This window comes from Oncorhynchus masou, chromosome 6 (assembly GCF_036934945.1).
Source record: "Oncorhynchus masou masou isolate Uvic2021 chromosome 6, UVic_Omas_1.1, whole genome shotgun sequence".
Classification (NCBI taxonomy): Eukaryota; Metazoa; Chordata; class Actinopteri; order Salmoniformes; family Salmonidae; genus Oncorhynchus; species Oncorhynchus masou.
The window spans coordinates 60,054,709-60,077,963 of record NC_088217.1 but is presented as its reverse complement, the minus strand read 5'-3'; the positions used below and the strand labels follow the sequence as shown (position 1 = coordinate 60,077,963).

The 23,255-nt window shown below is 41.2% G+C and overlaps 1 protein-coding gene across 1 annotated transcript in view; it reads left to right on the top strand.

Moving 5' to 3' along the window:
* The window catches only part of LOC135542364 (receptor-type tyrosine-protein phosphatase T-like), a 553,030-nt gene that overhangs the window by 317,428 nt on the left and 212,347 nt on the right, over positions 1-23,255 (top strand). The window lies entirely within an intron of this gene.

Here is a 23,255-nt window from a genome sequence, read left to right as displayed (position 1 = left end):
AATGTATGGCACTCCAGCTCTTCTTATTCGTAAAAGGTTAGACTATAAAATATATTTTTCGAAATTGCTTAAAATCAGAGGGTGTTCCATCATTTTCCACCTCTGTAACTTTGTTTGGCGTTGGCACCGGCTGGCGGTATAAGCAGCGCCTTCCCAACGCTCAAGTTTTCCCATGATGTGGTTCAGTGTGCCTGAGCGGTGATCACATTGACTTCATGATTTCATTGAATCTCAGTCAATTCAATATGTGAGTTTTAGGCTCAGTGAGTCTTTTTGATAAAGTTATTGCATAAAATATGGATTTAGCTTGGTAGTTTAGACCTGCCATCAAGAATAAGGCATTTATTTCACGTCTCTCGTTCCTTAATCTGTTTCTCTTTTCACTTAAATTGTCCCCCATTACATTCATGTTAGATACCAGAAATGTAAAATCATGTGCGGCTGAACTGTTTCTCTGTGGCTTTAAAGTATGCCAGCCCATCATTTTATTTAATCTAATGGTTTTTCCATTTAGCTATTGTCACATTTATAAATGCTCATTGTAAACCGCAGCTACTCACTTATACTCTCCATCTTTCTGTAGACTACATAGTGTACGTACTGTCGGTACTGTGCATATTCCCTTACCCGCTACTACAGCATGATATAACCATGTGATTTGAGTTGTTCATGATGGCATCACTGCTTGGATCCCTAGTTTGCTCATCAAGTCTCCTTTCACGGGTGGCATCCCTAAGATGCCATTCTTTCATTCTTTCATTGTGCCAATTAGAAAGCATGCACATCAAACGAGCCCGAGCAGGCTTTTCCGAAGCTATGCGATGCCACCCAAGTCCCCCGACATAAAAGACAAGAAAATACATTGCCTAAGGGTGGAGAGTTTAAGTCTGGAAAGAGAAATAGGGAGGGAGAGAGAGAGATGGTGAGAGAAAAGAGGGTCGAGGGAGGCTTTTCCTCCCAATACAGACGAGCTGTCTGCTGATTCCTCAGCCAGGGCGGGTGCCAACTACAGTCGCCAACTCTCCTGGCACTGCCAATTGCGCTCGAAACAACCCCCGCTCTGGCCTCTCAAGTCCCCCAGGCTTCTTTCTTGAGTACAGACTGCTTGTCCTACACAGTAGTGGCTAGGAGGGCGGCCATATTGACAGACTGGTCATATTTGCGTCAGGATTTGTTCCCCCCAGGATATGATGTTAAGGCTTGACAATTAAGACACAACACACCTTCTCCATTTCCTGTAGTATCAACCAGACGGGAGCAAATTAAGAACATTTTCCGTGTGCTTTTGCCCAACATCTAGAATTTTGAACATGGTGAGGTACAGAGAGAAACTATACGTTTACGCAGCAGTATTCAGGTGCTTTCAAAGTGGCACAAAGTAAAGAGCTGAACCTGAACAGTGACACAGAAAGATGGGAGAGAAATGGAACAAAGCAGGTGGCACTTTGATAAAATGGCCTCCAAATTCAGCCTTCCCCTTGACAGGTAAAAAGGCTCACGTCGGCCATGCAGCCTCAAATTAACCACAGTTCACCCAAAGTGGAGGGCAGGAGTTGTTTTTCGTATGACAGTGGGTGTCAATCAGATTTGATTCCCCTGTACTCGGCACAAAACGGGAAGCGCATCCATCAGAAGGAGCACTCCCTGTAAAAACCAGAGTGCCTTACCCCATTGTCCCGTGGCAGACAGACAGACTGCGTCCAAGACAACCCAGACTCTCACACTCAGTAATGATGTCAATGCTTTGGCCTGTCACCAAAGGTAGTTTAAGTGAGTCAAAATTAAATGTGCTATTCTCTCCTTGCCCCCTCTTTAACACTTACTTATTGGGCTGTTCTGACTGTATCTGAAGATAAGTACCTTCAAGCCTATCAAAGATCCTGTTACAAATTCTTCGGTCACGTACGTTTCCTTTCGGGTCAGGCCCAAATTATTGTCTCTTGCTATGTGAACGTGTCTGCGTGTTTATTTATTTATTTACTAATGAGATATTCTGAGTCATAGTGTTTTGGGGGGATGGAGAAGGAGTTTCCTTTTATTCTGTCTTTTACTTGTTTTTGTTCAGTTCTTAAGTGGCATAATTATCATGTAATTTCAGAAGAACAAAAGTAACACATTTTGCTTCAATGCTTATCTTTAGTGTTAGTTCCTGGAAAGTCGCATGACATATCAGACCACAGTTTATACTGGTGATGTGAGCGTGTTAGGACTCTGGGGCTGTCTGTGTCTTCTACAGTGGTTCCACCAGCTGCACCACAGGGACTTGGTATTCAGCTCAGGCTAGTGCTGTTAGCCACAAGATGTGTACCAACTCCCAACTAGAAACCTGCATCTGCAACTCAGCCTTAAAAAATAAGCATTAATAAATCCTCTAAAGGATCAGACACTTTTTTTTAATTTGCCTAAAATGACAAACCCAAATCTAACTGCCTGTAACTCAGAACCTGCAGCAAGGATATGTATATGCTTGATACCATTTGAAAGGAAACACTTTCCATTTTCTGGAAATGTGAAATTAATGTAGGAGAATATAACACATTAAATCTGGTAAAATATAATACAAACAATAAAACATGCGTTTTCTATTTTGTTTTTGTTTCATCATTTTTGAAATGCAAGAGAAAGGCCATAAAATAATATTACAGTTTCGGCACAATTTAGATGTTGACCACTAGATGGCAACAGTGTGTGTGCAAAGTTTCAGATTGATCCAGTGAAGCATTGCAATACCGGACAATATTTTGCAAGTCTGCCCAAATGTGCCGAATTGGTCAATTGATACATTTTCAAGTACATAACTATAGAGAACATACAAAATGATATGATAATACAACATTTAATTTACACACTACCAGGATTGTCATACATGATGGATCATTAGCTTATACACTAACTTTCACACATCTAGATGGCTGGGCAGGGTGGATGTCGAGCCAGAGACAGCAGGGGTTCAAACTGTAGAACCCAGTTCCTACATTTGAATATAAAAATTGATTTTATCAAACAAAACTATGCTACATTTTATCTCTCGGACCCTCAGGATGACAAATCAGAGCAAGATTACTGAATGTAAGTACATGATCTATCTTCAGAGATGAATGTATCTAAACAACAATCCTTAAATCACTTTCCACTATCGGAAAGACTATAAATTTACCCTACATTTATTAAGTCTACTGCTCATACTCTTGAGGCTTGCTCATTACCATCTTGTTGTAAAATCTTTTGCAAATGTCCACCTCCTTTCGGGTCGAGCCCATGCATAAGCAGAGTGTTGTGAAACAGGTGAGCGGTGGTGAATGGTGAATTCTCTTTTGGCTTTCACAATTTTTTTCAATGGAATGCCAGGTGCTTTGAAGTGGAGGTCATGTGTATCAACAATGAACACAGTTGACATCGGTGATGCTTTGTTTGCATTCATCAAGCCACTAGTTATCATATTCCTTGACCAACTAGCCCTCTCTCTAGGGAGGTGGTTCATAAAAACCTTTACGAGCACTTATTAGCCACTGTAAATTAAAGAGGGAAAAAAACACAGCAAGAAGACACCAGAATCAATGTAGATGTGTATGGAGAGTCATAGTAAAAAGAAAAAAACGTGCCCCATCTCTCTGTTAAATATGCAATACGGGTAGGAATAAGTTACGGAAGAAAGAGACAAGCACCTTTTATTTTTTTGAGGATGATAGTGTTCCATAAACAGCTGCCTCCTGACTCTATACATTACAGTAGTGCCACGACTACAACGTCACTCTATATATATTACAGTAGTGCCACGACTACAACATTATTCCATATACGTTACAGTAGTGCCACGACGACAACGTTACTCTATATACGTTACATTAGTGTCACGACTACAACTTTATTCTATATACATTACAGTAGTACCACGACTACAAGGTTACTCTATATACATTACAGTAGTGCCTCGACTACAACATTACTCTATATACATTACAGTAGTGCTACGACTACAACTTTACTCAATATACATTACAGTTGTGTCACGACTACAACGTTACTCTGTATACATTACAGTAGTGACACGACTACAACGTTACTCTATATACGTTACAGTAGTGCCATGACTACAAGGTTACTCTATATACATTACAGTAGTACCACTACTCTATATACATTACATGAGTGCCACAACTACGACGTTACTCAATATACGTTACAGTAGTGCCTCGACTACAACTTTACTCTATATAGGTTACAGTAGTGCCACGACTACAATGTTACTCTGAATACATTACAGTAGTGCCACGACAACAACTTTACTCTATATAATTTACAATAGTGCCACGACTACAATGTTACTATATATACATTACATTAGTGCCACAACTACAACGTTACTCAATATAGGTCAAAGTAGTGCCTCGACTACAACTTTACTCTATATACGTTACAGTAGTGCCACGACTACAACTTTACTATATATACATTAGAGTAGTGCCACGACTACAATGTTACTCTGTATACATTACAGTAGTGCCACAACTACAACTTTACTATATATACCTTACAGTAGTGCCACGACTACAACTTTACTCTATATACATTACAATAGTGCCATGACTACAATGTTACTCTATATACATTACAGTAGTGCCACAACGACAACGTTACTCTTTATACATTACATTAGTGCCACAATTTCAACGTTACTCAATATAGGTTACAGTAATGCCACGACTTAAACTTTACTCTATATACATTACAGTAGTGCCACGACTACAACGTTGCTCTGTATACATTACAGTAGTGACACAACTTCAACTCTACTCTATGTACATTACAGTAGTACCATGACTACAACATTATTCTATACGTTACAGTATATATTACAGTAGTGCCACGACTACCACGTGACTCTATATACATTACAGTAGTGCCTCGACTACGACTTTACTATATATACATTACAGTAGTGCCATGACTACAACGTTACTCTATATATGTTACAGTAGAGCCACGACTACAACTTTACTCTATATACATTACAGTAGTGCCACAACTACAATGTCACTCTATATACATTACAGTAGTACCACTACTCTATATACATTACATGAGTGCCACAACTACGACGTTACTCAATATATGTTACAGTAGTGCCTCGACTACAACTTTACTCTATATAGGTTACAGTAGTGCCACGACTACAATGTTACTCTGAATACATTACAGTAGTGCCACGACAACAACTTTACTCTATATAATTTAGAATAGTGCCACGACTACAATGTTACTATATATACATTACATTAGTGCCACAACTACAACGTTACTCAATATAGGTCAAAGTAGTGCCTCGACTACAACTTTACTCTATATACGTTACAGTAGTGCCACGGCTACAACTTTACTATATATACATTAGAGTAGTGCCACGACTACAATGTTACTCTGTATACATTACAGTAGTGCCACGACTACAACGTTACTCCGTATACATTACAGTAGTGCCACAACTACAACTTTACTATATATACATTACAGTAGTGCCACGACTACAACTTTACTCTATATACATTACAATAGTGCCACGACTACAATGTTACTCTATATACATTACAGTAGTGCCACAACGACAACGTTACTCTTTATACATTACATTAGTGCCACGATTTCAACGTTACTCAATATAGGTTACAGTAATGCCACGACTTAAACTTTACTCTATATACATTACAGTAGTGCCACGACTACAACGTTGCTCTGTATACATTACAGTAGTGACACAACTTCAACTCTACTCTATGTACATTACAGTAGTACGATGACTACAACATTATTCTATATGTTACAGTATATATTACAGTAGTGCCACGACTACCACGTGACTCTATATACATTACAGTAGTGCCTCGACTACGACTTTACTATATATACATTACAGTATTGCCATGACTACAACGTTACTCTATATATGTTACAGTAGTGCCACGACTACAACTTTACTCTATATACATTACAGAAGTGCCACGACTACAATGTCACTCTATATACATTACAGTTGTGCAACAACTACAACGTTACTCTATATACATTACATTAGTGCCAAAACTACAACGTTACTTAATATACATTACAGCAGTGCCTCGACTACAACTTTACTCTATATTGTCAGGATTTGGCCAGGGTTGTTCCGGGTTTTGGTCACTAGATGCCCCCATTGTGCTTTTTGACCTTATGTTTTTTCCCTTGTTCCCCATTATTATTTGCACCTGTGCCTCTTTTCCCCTGATTGTATTTAAACCCTTAGTTTCCCTCAGTTCTGTGCTCTGTGTTTGTATGTTAGCACCCAGCCCTAGTGTTCTGTGTATTCTTGTCGATTCCGGTGGATGCTCTTGTGGAATTCTGTTTTTGTTTTTGAGTATCTCTTGAGGCTTTTTTGTGCTATTCCTACCACCTTTTGGATTTGCCATTTTTGTATTGAAGGACTTCTCCTTTTTACTTTATTAAATACACCGTCTTAAGTACTGCTGTGTCTGCCTCATCTTCTGGGTCCTGCTGACTATTCGTGGCTCAGTTGGTTAAGTGACTGTTTCTCACTCCGGAGACCCAGGTTCGTAACCGGTTCCTGACAGAAACACAGAGCCAAAAATGAACCCAGAGGCAGCCAGTTCCCAGGACCTTTTTGCCATGCTGTCCCACCACCAGGAGACTGTCCAACGCCACGAAGCCGCCCTGGTTCAGCAAGAGGCCTTAATGGCTAGACATTCTCATCTTCTGTCAGAGATGCTGACTTCCATTAAGCAAATATCTGATCGTCTTACCCCGGCAACAGTTCCCGTCCCAGTACCTCAGATTCACATACCCATGGCAGTTAACCCCCTGGCTGAACCTCGTCTTCCACCTCCCCAACGGTTCTCAGGTGATCCAAGTGCTTGTAAAGGGTTTCTCACCCAATGTTCTCTCTCCTTTGAGCTACAACCCTCGTCGTTTCCCACCGACCGGTCTAAGATCGCTTATATCATCACCCTGCTGTCGGAAAAATCCCTGGCCTGGGCTACTGCTGTGTGGGATGCCCATAGTTCCTGCTGTGCCAGCTACTCTGCCTTTGCTGAGGAATTCAAACGAGTGTTTCAAGGCCCAAGCAGTGGTTCTGACTCAGCCAAACAGCTCCTGACTCTCCACCAAGGTTGGCGCAGCGTGACGGACTATGCCATCCAGTTCCGCACGGTGGCAGCAGCAAGTGGCTGGAACAACGAGGCGCTCACGGTGTGCTTTCTGAAAGGTCTTTCCGACACTATCCAAGATGAACTGGCCACTCGGGAACCACCGGACAATCTCGAGTCCCTGATCAAGTTGGCCTCACGCATTGACCAGCGTCTGAGAGAGAGAGAACTCAACCGTAGACCTCTAGCCCCTATCAGTCCCAGCTCCGAGTCCCCACCTTTATCCTCGCTGGCTCCATCGGAACCCATGCAGATTGGACGCATCTCCCAGGCTGAGAGAGACCGCCGGATGAGGGAGCGACGCTGTCTATATTGCGACAAACCGGGCCATTTCCGTTCCACGTGTCCCGGGCTCCAGGGAAACGCTCTGTCCCGTACAGACCGGGGGGAACTGTAACGGGAAACATAACCTCCTCCCATCTGTCCAACTCCCGTCTGCTCATTCCAGTCACCCTCTCCTGGGACAACCACAAGCTTCACCTTCAAGCCTTGGTAGACTCTGGAGCCGCAGGTAACTTCATGGATGTTGTCTGGGCGAAGGAGAATGGCGTTCCCTCTGAACCTCTAAGTGAACCCATGAGGGTCACTACATTGGATGGAAGCCCTTTGGGATCTGGACTTGTCACTCATGTCACTACCTCCTTGCGACTTTCAGTTTCACAACACCAGGAATTGATGAACTTTCATTTGATCTCCTGTTCCGAGTTCCCTCTCGTCCTTGGATACCCCTGGCTTCACAGCCATAACCCTCACATCGACTGGTCTGTGGGCACTATCAAGCAGTGGGGTCCTACGTGCCAAGCTACTTGTATTTTCCAGAATTCCCCGAGTTCTACTCCCGAGTCTTTAGAATCCATCGACCTGACCCGAGTTCCCGAGTGTTACCATGACCTCAAACTGGTGTTTAGCAAACAGAGGGCCACCATGCTACCACCCCATAGACCTTACGATTGCCCCATCGACCTGTTTCCGGGCACTTGCCCCCAGGGGTCGGATCTTTTCCCTATCTCCACCCGAACGAGCTGCTATGGATACCTACATCAAGGACGCTCTGGAAGCAGGCCTCATGCGTCCATCCACCTCCCCGGCGGGAGCAGGGTTTTTCTTTGTGGCCAAGAAAGACGGTGGATTACGTCCTTGCATCGACTACCGGGGACTCAATGCCATAACCGTCCGTAACCGTTACCCGCTACCCCTTATGGCCACAGCCTTCGAGCTGCTCCAGGAAGCAGTTGTTTTCACTAAGCTTGACCTGCGGAACGCATACCATCTTGTGCGGATCAGACCTGGTGACGAGTGGAAGACCGCTTTCAACACGCCTACTGGTCACCATGAATACTTGGTGATGCCCTTCGGCCTGACCAACGCCCCAGCGGTGTTCCAAGCGCTCATAAACGATGTGCTTAGGGATATGCTTAACATATTTGTGTTCGTTTACTTGGATGACATCCTCATCTTTTCGAGCTCCCTTCAAGAACACACTAAGCATGTCAGACAAGTACTCAAACGCCTCCTGGACAGCCATCTGTACTTTAAGCCGGAAAAATGTGAATTCCATTCATCCCGAGTACAATTCCTGGGATTTGTAGTGGAACCCGGTCGAGTCCAAATGGACCCCAGGAAGGTAGGGGCGGTAGCGGATTGGCCCACCCCCAAATCCGTTAAGGAAGTTCAGCGTTTCCTGGGCTTCACAAACTTTTACCGCAAGTTCATCAAGAACTTCAGCTTGGTGGCAGCCCCTCTCTCAGCTTTAACCAAGGGTGGCAATGCAAGGTTTTTGTGGGGAAGAGAAGCTGAGACGGCCTTCCAAGGACTCAAGCAGCGCGTTCTCTCTGCTCCCATCCTGATACTACCGACTACGGATGAACCATTTGTGGTGGAGGTAGACGCATCAGAGGTTGGTGTTGGAGCTGTCCTGTCTCAGAGGGGTGAAGACAAGAAGCTTCATCCGTGCGCTTTCTTCTCACACCGGCTTACCCCGACTGAGAGGAACTACGATGTGGGGGATCGTGAACTCCTAGCGGTTAAGATGGCATTGAAGGAATGGAGACACTGGCTCGAGGGGGCTTCTCACCCGTTTCAAGTGCTTACGGACCACAAAAATCTGGAGTATATCCAGCAGGCGAAGCGGTTGAACTCTAGACAAGCTAGATGGTCTCTTTTCTTCAATCGATTCCAGTTTATCCTCACCTATCGGCCCGGGTCGAAGAATCTCAAACCGGATGCCCTGTCCCGAGTCTACGCTCCTGCCATTTGAGATGACACGGACATGCCTGTCCTTCCTGCTGCTAAGATTGTGGCTCCGATCTCGTGGCAAGTTGAGGATACCGTCAGACGTGCTCAAGCTAGCGAACCGGACCCGAAAGGAGGTCCTGCCAATCGGTTGTTTGTCCCCAAGGCAGTGAGGACTCAGGTCCTTCTGTGGGGGCACTCCTCTCGCCTCACCTGTCATCCGGGCGTAGGTCGCACCTTGGAGTTCATCCAGCGTAAGTTCTGGTGGCCTACCATAAGAGAAGACGTTGCCACTTTCGTCAATGCCTGTCCCGTGTGCTGCCAGGGCAAATCTTCTCACCTCCGCCCTCAAGGACTCCTTCACCCTTTACCTGTTCCCCACAGACCCTGGTCCCATATCTCATTGGACTTTATTACTGGACTTCCTCCATCCCATGGCAATACTACTATCCTAGTCATAATCGACAGGTTTTCAAAGGCAGCCAGGTTCGTCCCTCTGACTAAGTTACCTTCTGCCAAGGAAACGGCTGAGTTGGTAATTAATCGTGTGTTCCGAGTCTTCGGCATTCCTCAAGATATGGTTTCTGACAGAGGTCCCCAGTTCGCCTCAAGGTTTTGGAAGGCCTTCTGCCAACTCATGGGGGCTTCTGCCAGTCTATCTTCAGGGTACCATCCGGAGTCCAACGGCCAAACAGAGAGGATGAATCAAGAGCTGGAAACCACCCTCCGATGTATGACTCGTGACAACCCGTCCACATGGTCATCCTTTATTGTTTGGGCCGAATACGCACACAACACCTTGCGCTCCTCCTCCACTGGTATGTCCCCGCACGAGTGTCAGTTTGGCTATGCTCCTCCATTGTTCCCGGACCAGGAGGCAGAAGTCAGAGTGCCTTCAGCCTTGAAGTTCGTCAGACGCTGTCGGCTTATGTGGAGGAAGACCCGTCTTAATCTTATGCGTTCCTCACAGAGGTACCAACAACAAGCCAACAGACGTCGCCGTCCCGGGCCTACCCTGCGCCCCGGCCAGAGAGTCTGGCTCTCCACAAGAGACTTACCTCCTGCACGATTTTTATAGCATGACAAATTCGTTATGGTGAATGCCCATTGAACCATATTGCAAATGCACAGTGACTTTGCAAAAGTGAGAAAACATAAACAAATGGACATGATGAAATCAACACCACGAGTGATGGAAAGGAACAACAATCACTGCCCGGCCATCCCGAGTTCATCATGCCAGCCAATTTTGCATTTCTGCAGGATTTTTGAGCATGTCAAATTTCTTATGACATTTGGCCCCCACAAACCTTTGCACAAGTAAAAAAAAAAAAAAAAAAATGATAATAAAATATGACTAAAGTATGTTGATACAGTTCTTATACGTGTGTAATTGACACAAAATTCTTTTTTTTTTCTCGAAAAACGGTCCAGAAAGCACTTTTTTAGGGGTGTGTGAAGTTTTTTATGAAATTTTGCAATTTTTGACTTTTGACTTTTGACTTCCTATAAAATCATATTGCAAATGGACAAAACATGTGCCTTATGCGCAAGTAATTAAAAAAAAAATATGATAATAAAATTCGACAAAAGTATATTCATACAGTTCTTACACATGTGTAATTGACAAAAAAAGCGAAAGAATTTCGAAAAACGGTCCAGAAAGCACTTTTTTAAGGGGTGATAAGTTTTTGACAAAAAATTCATTTTTTCAAAATTTGGCTTTTGGATGTTGACTTGGGGTCCATTTCCTATATGAAAAACCACGGTGGAGTGCACACGCCACCTGTTGGATTTTTGAAGTGTTACAACTGGCAATTGCAATATGGCATTTGCAAAACATTTTGCATGAATCAACGCCAATTTAGGTGGTATTGTCCATCGTGTACATGGTTTGTACTATGCCAATGTTTTCCCATTCATTTTTGTCCATTTCAGGGGGGTATTCCCTTACTTGACTTAGTCCCTTATGGTTTATTTTGGAGTTTAGGGCGTTCGCCATAGCTCTTCACCACACTCTTCTCTGGGCAAGGGCTTTTACTTCATTGAGTTCTTAGAGTGGACATCTCCAGTTGTATTTTGGCCTTCCCTGCTTTCTATTTCGTTAAGAGTTGTAAGTCCTTTGCCTGTCTTGTTACGTTAATTGTGTTTTTGAGTGTGGGTCCAATTCACCTCCATTTCCTTCTCCTGATCAGTCTGTCATGGTATATTTGTTTAGTATTATTTTTTAGGTTCAAAATCTAGGGTGTTTACAGTAGTTAATTGTATTTGGCACTAATATTGACCAGTTTCATTCCCTTTATTGACAAGTTTAGCATGTTTTCTTCTCTGAATTCCATGGAAAAATACTTGCAGCTGAGGTTTGCGCACCAATTTCGGCGCAGGACACCGGGTGGACACCTGGTAAATGTGGTCTCTTATGGTCAATCTTCCAATGATATGCCTACAAATATGTCACAATGCTGCAGACACCTTGGGGAAACGACAGAAAGGGCAGGCTCATTCCTCTCGCATTCACAGCCATATAAGGAGACAATGGAAAACGGAGCCTCAAAAATCCTGCTGATTTCCTGGATGCCGTTTCATCTTGGTTTTGCCTGTAGCTCACATTCTAGGGCACGCACAGAGAATATCTTTGCAGTTCTGGAAACGTCAGAGTGTTTTCTTTCCAAAGCTATCAATTATATGCATAGATGAGCATCTTTTCGTGACAAAATATCTTGTTTAAAACGGGAACGTTTTTTTTATCCAAAAATGAAATACTGCCCCTAGAGTTCAAAGATGTTAATGTTGTAACAGATTGATGGGGGGAAAAAAGAAAATAAAAAACTATTGAGACTTGGCTATCCAACGTATTTTGAATAACCCCTCATTCTACTGACTGGGGTAATTTTGACCCTAGAGACATATTTCTGATCATAGCCCAGGGGTGGTTAATTAAATTATTCAAATGTGTCATGACTTTGTCAATCAACTTGTTCTCAATACATTTTAATCATTGTTTAGTTTTTCTGTATCAAAATGGACTTTAAAATAAATCAAGTTCTTTGAGGTAATTTGGATCCCAGCCAAAAACACCTAATTCTACCTAAATAGGACCTTTATTTGAATCTAGGTTTCTCTGGAGACATACTAACAAGTTACCAGAGGGTGGAGGGGGACCTGTACTAGTAATTATGAACAGAAAGACAAATCACCAGCAGAGATATAGCTCTCCATGTACTCGCCTAAGATTGTACTTTTCTATATCACGTATAATCTGGCTATGTACAAAACCAAAATTACCCTATTTTCGTGCATTTTAAAATCTGCCAAGGGTATAAATACTTGATAAAACTGCAATACAGAACTCAGCTATGCTCAGAAAGCTGTGTATGCGAGTATTCCCCCCAAAAAGTATTTATTCTAGAGCAAATCTAAAAAAGTATTTATTTGAATCCAGGTTTCTCTGGAGACATAATATGAAGTTAGAGGTTGGAGGGCTGGAGAACAAGCTCCGTTTGTTCTTCACGTTTGGCTGAGAAATCGCCCGGAAATTGCAGTCACAAAAACGCCGAACAATATTCAAAATTACCTCCATAATATCGACAGAAATTAAAAATATTCCAAATTAGCTCCATAATATCGACAGAAACATGGCAAACGTTGTTAATAATCAATCCTCAAGGTGTTTTTCAAATATCTATTCGATAATATATCCACCGGGACAATTGGTTTTTCAGTAGGACCGATTGGAATAATGGCTACCTCTGTATTTTACGCGAGAATCACTCTGAGCCCATCAGGTGACCACTTGCGCAATGTAGCCGCTTATGGGTATTCAACATAAATGCGTAAAACTACGTCACAATACTGTAGACACCTTGGGGAATACGGATAAACTGTAATCTGGTTGATAGCCCATTCACTGCTCAATAGGGACGCATTGGAACGTAGCGCTTTCAAAACATGAGGCACTTCCGGCTTGGATTTTTCTCAGACTTTTGCCTGCAATATCAGTTCTGTTATACTCACAGACAATATTTTTACAGTTTTGGAAACTTTAGAGTGTTCTCTATCCTAAGGTGTCAATTTTATGCATATTCTAGCATCTTGTCCTGACAAAATATCCTGTTTACTAAGAGAACGTTATATTTCCAAAAATGAAAATACTGTCACAAAATTAACTAGGCGCTGAAAAGTAGCAGGTGCATTACACATTCCAAAGGGCATCACAGTGTATTGTATGAAGTTATCAGGCGTAACGAAAGCCGAGATGTCAGAAGCTTGAGAGGTCAGAGGCACCTGCCAATAACCTTTTAGCAAATCTAACTTACTTACATAAGCAGCAGAGCCAACTCTATCAATGCAGTCATCTAAGCAATGTAGAGGAAAATAATCAGACTTTGTAACGGCATTTACGTGACGATAGTCTGTACACATGCGGGACGTACCATCAGGCTTAGGAACGAGAATGCACAGGGAACTCCAGGAGCTGTTACTGGGTTTTGCCAGTAAAATGACACACACGGGAAGAACGCCTACCATCTGGGGTCTTTATCACATAATTGGTGTCACATAGTTTCTTATCCACAAGATATGGCCCAGACAAATGTGCCGACAGAGGTGAGCCAGGGATTGGCAACAAAACTAAAATGTGTACCCCTGGTGCGAGAACGGCCAACAGGCTCTTTGTCATAATGTATCTTCATGCGTTTTTGAAACAAGGAGAGAGACTTTGGAGCTGATGCACATGCGGCCTTCAGTCTCTCCCGCATCTTACTGACACAATACAACACATTTTTAGTGGCGCTACTGGGTGTAGAGGATATGCTCCTTCAAGACGTTTAGCAGACCCCATGGGGTGTGGCCAAAAACAAGGTCCTCAGGGCTGAACCCTAAGGACTTTTGTGTTGTTTCCTTGATAGCAAATAGGACAAAGGGTACCCCCTTATCCCAATCGGTACTGATAGCCATGTAATACTTGTGTAGCATTGCCTTTAGCGTTTGATACCAGTGTTCGGGGGACCGTTGACTCTCCGGATGATACGGACTGGAGACCTGATGAGAAATACACAGCATCTTTAACACATTTAAGAACAGTTTTGACATAAAGTTGGTTCCCTGATCAGTTTGAATTACTTTAGGGAGTCCAAACGTAGAGAAGATCTTCACTAGTGCCTTCACCACAGTCTTAGCTGTTATAATACGGAGAGGGATAGCCTCTAGGTATCAAGTAGCACTGCACATTATTGTTAGTAAGAACTGGTTACCTGACCTGGTTTTTGGCAACGGACCTACACAATCGATTATCACTCGTTCAAATGGTTCCCCCACAGCAGGAATCGGGCAGAGAGGTATACGAGGAACTGTTTGATTCACTTTCCCAGTGAATTGACATACATGACATGTTTTACAAAATTGAACCACATCAGACTTCAAACCTGGATAGAAAAAAGGTTGAAGGACTCAGTTATAAGTCTTCGTGATCTCCAAATATCCGGAACACGCCTGGTCATGGGCGAGTGAGGGCACCTGCTGTCAGAACGGTGTAGGAACAACCACTTGACACACTTCACTCCAGTCACTAATAGAGTCATGAGCTGCTAATTTAAGCATCAAAACTCCTGCTTCCATAAAGTAGGCAGTCTCCCTAGTGTTAGCTTCCTCAGTGGAAATTACCGAAACAAAACACTTATGAAGATCAAGTTGTAGAAATATCTCAAGGATGAGCAATGGAAACAGGATGCACCTGAGCTCAATTGAGTCTCATAGCAAAGGGTCTGAATACTTATGTAAAGAATCCTGTTTTTCCTTTGTCATTTTGTGGTATTGTGTGTAGACTGATGAGGAAAACATGTAATTGAATACATTTTAGAATAAGTCTGTAATGTAATCAAATCAAGGGGTCTGAATACTTTCCGAATGCACTGTTTTTGTTCTGACATGCACTGTCAACTGTGGGACCTTATATAGCCAGGGCCTCCCGAGTGGCGCAGTGGTCTAAGACACTGCATCTCAGTACAAGAGGCATCCCTGCACTAACTGGTTTGAATCCATGATTGGGGGTCCCACAGGGTGGCGCACCATTGGCCCAGCGTCGTCCGGGTTTGGCCGGGGAGGCCGTCATTGTAAATAAGAATTTGTTCTTAACTGACTTGCCTAGTGTCGTGGAAATTTCCTCTATTTACCAAATCATGGGAGCAAACCACACACACAAGTCAGAGTTAGTTATCAAAGTCCATCTTTAATTATATGAGCTCTATAGCACTTTCTGTGACTCTCAACAGTTCAGTATCTCTACTGAACTAGTTGAGAGTCCCCACACAATGGCAAATGGGATCTTTTATAGCGAAGATCCACCCCCCCTAGACGACATGACAATCCACAGGTCCCAGGAACTTACAAAAAGAAAGACTTTACTTTAGAGAGTAGTATCCCCTAGCCAGACAGAGTTGGCTATAAATTATCGTTCAGTTTTGTCTCCTTTCTTAAACCAATCCTCCATATCAACAGGCATATATCAAATTGTCATTTAGATACAACCAATTCTAAATACAACCAATCCTGGACAAGCTCACGGAGAGGAGAGTGAGGCTATAGGTTAAGATAAAAGGGAGCATGAGAATGATTCCAGACACTGCCATCCTCCTTTTCCCCGATGGGAAAAGTAGGGTGTGACTGACACACACACAGTGGAGCCAAATATATGTTTACACATGATGACACTTTGACCTCTCCCCTCTCTGCGGCCCATGCAACTTAGTCTTGACATAGAACAGATAACTGCAACCCCGCCACAGTATTATACAAAAATACCATTCTGATGAGAAGTAACTTACAAACATATGATGAATATAAAACATCTTACATATGTTACCAACAAATTCTGATTCTCTTGTGAATGGAGGCTAGCACGTGCATGCAGTAAGTTAAGAAACAGTGCATGCCTTTATTTGCTACTGTTTCAAATCATAGTCGCACACCTCATGTAGCCTAGCCAATTGGCCTATATGTTTTGATAAGGTTTGTATCACAACTAAAGTGGCCAAACAACACTCATCCACTTTACAATCAGTGTAGAGCCTAATTGGCATACATAGGCGGTGTGTGAGTTTCAAGTTTGGGGAAGATAAATTTAACCATAAAAATACAAATGTTATTGATGTATTTGTATTTATTTTTCAGCTTTAATATTGCAGATAGATTCTATCAACATAATTGTCTGCATCATTCCTAATCCCCCATATATGTTTTTGTAAATATACAGTGCATTCGGAAAGTATTCAGACCTCTTGACTTTTTACCAATTGTTTTGAAACGTTACAGCCTTATTCTAAAATGGGTTAAATTGTCCCCCCCCCCAATACCCCATAATGACAAAGAAAAAATGGGTTTTTAGAAAGTTTGCAAATGTATTGAAAATGAGATACAGACATATCTCATTTACAAAAGTATTCTCACCCCTGAGTCAATACATTTCATTTTCAATACATTTTACAACATTTCTAAAAACACGTTTTCACTTTGTCATTATGGGGTATTGTGTGTAGATTTTCAAATGTATTAAAAATAAAAAACTGAAATATTACATTTACATAAGTATTCAGACCCTTTACTCAGTGCATTGGTGAAGCACCTTTGGCACGATTATGGCCTCAGAGTCTTCTTGTGTATTACACTACACGCTTGGCACACCTGTATATGGGGAGTTTCTACCATTATTTTCTGCAGATCCTCTCAAGCTCTGTCAGGTTGGATGGGGAGCGTCGCTGCTCAGCTATTTTAAGGTATTCTCCATACTATAAAATAATAACAAATAATGCCACAGAAGTATAAGCAAATCTTGTCTGCTAAATGAACTACTTTAGCCCACAGCCATATGGCATAGCCATTTCAGGGTCTAACATAAGGACCGCTCGGAGTATGCTATTATGTTCTTCTGAAATATACAACAGCTTCTTTAGAGCTGTCTAAAATAAATCATTGGTTTATTGTGATAGTGTAGGCTATATTAAATGGATTTACTAGATTTGTTAAAATGTAGATGTTACAAAAGTTAGCATCAGTGTCTTGTAGGCTATGCGTTGAAGACCAGGATATGCTAAACGTATATACTTGTATGATCCGCTTGTCGTCCCCTTATGCTATAGTTTGTACATTTCAATTTACAGTAGAAACCACATATGTTAAATCAAGTCAGCCATATCAGCTATGTTTTTTTAAAGGCAGTAAATGAGGCTGAATGAACTGTTTCGCTGCCAGAGAAGGAACCACTGATAGCCAGATGTAGCAGTGGTAAGGTGTTGGTACTGCTGCTGGGACTTTGCTGTTTGGATAGATTTTTATAGGCTTTATGTATGTACAGTTTGTGGGCACCATTTGTCAACATTATAGTGCAATTCATGAATTGCTTAGTGTTGTGTATTGGCTTTGCTGGCATGTTTTCTATTTTGTTTGCTCCACCAAGATTTATTTACATGCTAAAATCGCCACTGTTTGTAACTTATTTTGTACATAATGTTGTTGCTACGGTCTCTTATGCCCGAAAAGAGCTTCTAGATATTAGAACAGCGATTACTCACTTCGAACTTGAAGATTTTTTCTTTAATTAATCCGACGCAAAGGATATACTGTTTCTTCAAGACGTGGTCCAAATCGGTGGCAGTTGGTTAGAGCGTGGTTAACCTGGTGGTTAGAGCGTTGGACTAGTAATCTAAATGTTGCAAGATCGAATCCCCAAGGTAAAAATCTGTCGTTCTGCCCCGGTACAAGGCAGTAAACCCACTGTTCCTAGGCCGTCATTGAAAATAAGAATTTGTTCTTAATTGACTTGCCTATAAAGGTAAAATAATAAAATCCCTATCATTTGCGTGAAGAAAAGACAGGGGCTGGAGAACGGGGTAGTAGAATGGTCCCACTTCAATTCACTTTTCTAGATACTTTGCTAAGGACAGCTAATCAGCCGTACCAGTGATTGTCCGGGAGGTGAGCTTCTCGTCTCTACCTCGTGTTGAGATTTCAGAATTCAAATCACTTTGCACATGACCTGTAGCTACACGCCTTCCTGGTCTGATATGTTAATTCTTAACACACAGTTTTCTATAGCTCATTCAAAAGGGGTGGTTCGTGAGGCTGACACGCTCTCTTATCTCACTCAGGGGGCAGTGACTTCTCACTTGTACAAAGTTATAGAAACAAATGTATCTTATAGAATCTAAAATCACATGCCTCTCTAAACAAAAACACTTTCATCATTTTTCATATTTCATACACAACGTAGAGAATGGAGATGTCGTACATGTAGTATATATATTTTACAAGTTACAGTATTTCCTTTATAACATTTTTAATGACATAACAAAATAACAACCGAAATGACATTTTTATTCTTTAGATCGGCTCTAACCATTACTCACGTACTACGTTAGAAACATTGTTACAGTATTCGCTTTAGAACGTGTTAGAGTTTCAGCAGGAGAACGTCTGTGAAACAAAGGCACATTCCTGTGTGAATTTGGAGAGGGAGATAGCTGAAAGGTTTGAACTGTCAAACCCAACCCCCTCTGTGGGTGAGAGAGGGTCTGATCTAACCCATCTGGATCCTCACAGGACAGTCTTTACAATGACAAGAGTGTGCAATATATATATTATACTCCGGACTTCGACATTGATTGTCCTAATATTTCTATATTTCTTAATTCCATTCATTTACTTTTTGGATTTCTGTGCATTGTTAGATATTACTGCACTGTTGGAGCTAGGAACACAAGCTTTTCACTAGACCCACAATAACATCTGTTAAATATGTGTATGCAACCAATACAATTTGATTTGATTAATTTTGGTATTCCCAGGCATTCTCCCATCCAAGTTCAGGGTAGTATGGCCACAAATCAAATCAAATTGTATTTGTCACATGTGCCGAATACAACAAACTTGCCGTGAAATGCTTATTTAATCGGTGCTATACTGCACCTCTATAACTCTGTGGTGTGTGTAGTTGATTGAGACTATAGACATGGAATTTGGAGATCAGGTAGTTTTAATTATGCAAAATTCACTCTCTGCATCCTGCATCTGCATCCAAAAGGAAATAAAAACATTTGTAGAGCACATATGTGAATCGTTGCCTCTTTCTCTCATGATTCATCAAACTGATTTTTGAATACAAAAATTGGTACAGCCTCTCCTTATTATACATAACATATTTTACATAGATAAAACCACATACCTGCATCCAAAAGGAAATAAAACATTTGTAGAGCACATATGTTCCACGAATCGTCGCCTCTTTCTACAACAGATTAACAATAGGAGGGACTGGGATCATTCGAGGAGCTAGCCATCGTTCACACATACAATAGCCTGCTAATACCTTGGCTAGCTAATAACCACATGTTGAATTCAGAATGTTGATATCATCCTAAAAAGTACAATTTACAAGTGCATCTTAACAATACCATCCACTTATGAGTAACCTCTAAATATACAACATTATTCATGAACAAAACACTGTGTGTATGACTTTGTGCTTAATATAATCAAACTTTTCTGAAGATGACAGAAAAAGCGTGCCTACCTCTCATAGTGCATCAAAATGATTTGAGCACAAGCACGCAGGGCAAAACGTAAGTACACACTCCCCTACTCCCAGGATGTAGGCATGCATAATGACAAATCAACATGACATATTAATATATGAACCTGGTGAAATTTACAGGGTACTTTAACAAATGTTACACTTACAACCAAGTAACCAAAAATGGAGTTCAAGAAGTAGAGTTGAGAAAATATATACTAAATAAAATAAAATAACAATAAAACATCAAAACGATAACGATGCTATATACAGGGGGTACTGGTACCGAGTCAATGTGCAGAGGTACAGGTTAGTCGAGGTAATATGTACATGTACAGTAGGTAGGGGTAAAGTGAATTTGCATAGATAATAAATAGCGAGTAGCAGCAAAGGGGGGTCAATGTAAATAGTCATTTTGATTAGTTGTTCAGCAGTCTTATGACATGGAAACGTTTGACAAAAGGTTTTCCTGCTAATTATTTGCCTCATTTTGAAATCTTACTGTGTTTTCAAGCCAAATCTAAGATGCATTGAAGTAGCCAACTAACGTTAACTAGGTAGCTAGCTAACTTCATCTATCCTGCTTCGCTAGAATTATAGTGATAATGATTAGCTTTCAAAATATACATACTCAGATACATAACCAGCAGTCTCTAGCTATACTCACAACCACTGGTCGCGGGTATGATCGTTGTCAGCCTGCAGAAGTGGTAGTGTCGGATGCTATCTGACAATCTAGCAAGACTGTGGGAACTGCATTGGCAGTATGGAGCACATCTTCACAAGGTTGAAGTTGGGAGACAGCTAACAAAGCTAGCATTACTTGTGCAGACTCAGGGACCGAAAAATTCCAATCACCTATTGCATATGGTAGGGTCCTTGCAAAGGATATGCATTTTTGAACCGAAGGCATGGTCACGCTAACAGTAGTAGTTGGTCATGCCAACTACTACTAATTCTACTGCTACTGCTACTACTACTACTACACTAACTCCAATAATAATCTAACTCGAATCTAGTGGATACTATGCCACTACTAAAACGATACTAAAACGATACTGAATATGCTAATTCATGGAAAATCCGTAAAAGGCTGTTCACTCGGTCTCAAAGGTGATGATTTGCATGTGGAGCTTGGCCTTTATACTGTGTTTGGGCAAAAGGTGGCATGGATAGTTGACATATTTGTAATCCAAACCCAACCTTAATTTACTCGTTGTGATGTACTGAGGTACCAAAATGATCATATTTACACTTTGTCGTCAACTGACACTAGAATACATGTTTTCAAAGGGATTTGTAGGTTTGACATACATTTTTATTTAACTGTAATTAACTGTAATTTTGCTAAAATTAGTCTTATTTTTTCAGATAACATTGTTTAAATGTTTTATGATGTTTTGATGAGAATTAATTTGATATTTTGCTATGATTGTTGCTTTTTCCTATAGTTTTAAAATGACCCCAGTTGGTTATCCATGCATTAAAATATGTTGGTAGTATGAAGGATAACAAAGTATTTTCAATTCACACATATTTTTATAAATCCTCCAACTCCACATAGCCTTAGCTGACTGATAAAATGTGAACACGAGATGTAATACTCACAGAGGATTTTTTTTTAAATCAATGTGATTATTTGAAAAAGCAAATTGTCTAATGCCTGTCATATTTGGTTTAATAATTTGCCCTAATCCAGCGAAGGCTTGTCACTCAAACTCAGTGAATCGGTCAAATAATGGATTGTACTGCCTGGAGTGACATATTTTTTCCTCCTCCTCTGCTAGCCCGGAATCATCCTAAAAAAGTGCTTGACAGTTTGTCACTGCCTTATTGGACTAGAGGGGCAAAGGCAAAGCTCAGCTGTCACTTTGTTTAAGTGATGTACTCCTGTTATTTAAGCCTTGTCAGCTTGCCTGATGAAGCTTGGAGTATATATATAGCCTTGCACTGGTATATAGCCTTGCACTGGTCACCTCCCCTCTCTTCTGTCTGTCTGCTCGTTTATCCAAGAGTCTGTTGAGCTTTCTTTGCAGAGCAAGAAAATGAGAAACAGGTAAAAAATTGAAAATTAGCTTTGGAAAAGTTAGTTCAATAGTGTTATTACATTTGTTATGATTGACAGTCTGATGTTGGGTGTGTCTTGTCCTGGGATACTAAGTCAGTGTCATGATACCCTGGAGGTTTTGTCTAGTTCCCAGTTTGTCCCAGGGACTCCCCCAAGGACTTATTTAGGAAGTTATTTGGACGTTGCGTCATGATCCCCTGATTGTCCCAGGTACCAAACCATTAAAGTAAAGTGGCATCGGGGTTTTAAGGTAAGTGGTACACTGTTCAGCTAAAATAGTGTAAAAATCTCTAAACAATGACAATGATATTTGACATGATCACTTAGTACACATTTTTCAACATGACCCCACCTGGTATTTGAATGTACAACCTCTGGATTTTGGGTATTCTGTTCTTTCTGCTGTGCCACAAAGTCTGCCGAATTTCAGAAGTCCACTACACATTCATTACCTATAATACATATTTGCACTTAACAAAATAGAGCCATCTGCACTAAATCTGCACTAATTATCAGTTAATCCATGGAGCAAAAAGTACATTATATTCTTTGGGAATATAGTGAAGTAAAAGTAGTCAAAAATATAAATAGTACAGTGAAGTACAGATACAGTGCCTTGCGAAAGTATTCGGCCCCCTTGAACTTTGCGACCTTTTGCCACATTTCAGGCTTCAAATATAAACATATAAAACAGTCTTTTTTTGTGAAGAATCAACAAAAAGTGGGACACAATCATGAAGTGGAACGACATTTATTGGATATTTCAAACTTTTTTAACAAATCAAAAACTGAAAAATTGGGCGTGCAAAATTTTTCAGCGCCCTTAAGTTAATACTTTGTAGCACCACCTTTTGCTGCGATTACAGCTGTAAGTCGCTTGGGGTATGTCTCTATCAGTTTTGCACATCGAGAGACTGACATTTTTTCCCATTCCTCCCTGCAAAACAGCTCGAGCTCAGTGAGGTTGGATGAGAGCATTTGTGAACAGCAGTTTTCAGTTCTTTCCACAGATTCTCGATTGGATTCAGGTCTGGACTTTGATTTGGCCATTCTAACACCTGGATATGTTTATTTTTGAACCATTCCATTGTAGATTTTGCTTTATGTTTTGGATCATTGTCTTGTTGGAAGACAAATCTCTTGTCCCAGTCTCAGGTCTTTTGCAGACTCCATCAGGTTTTCTTCCAGAATGGTCCTGTAT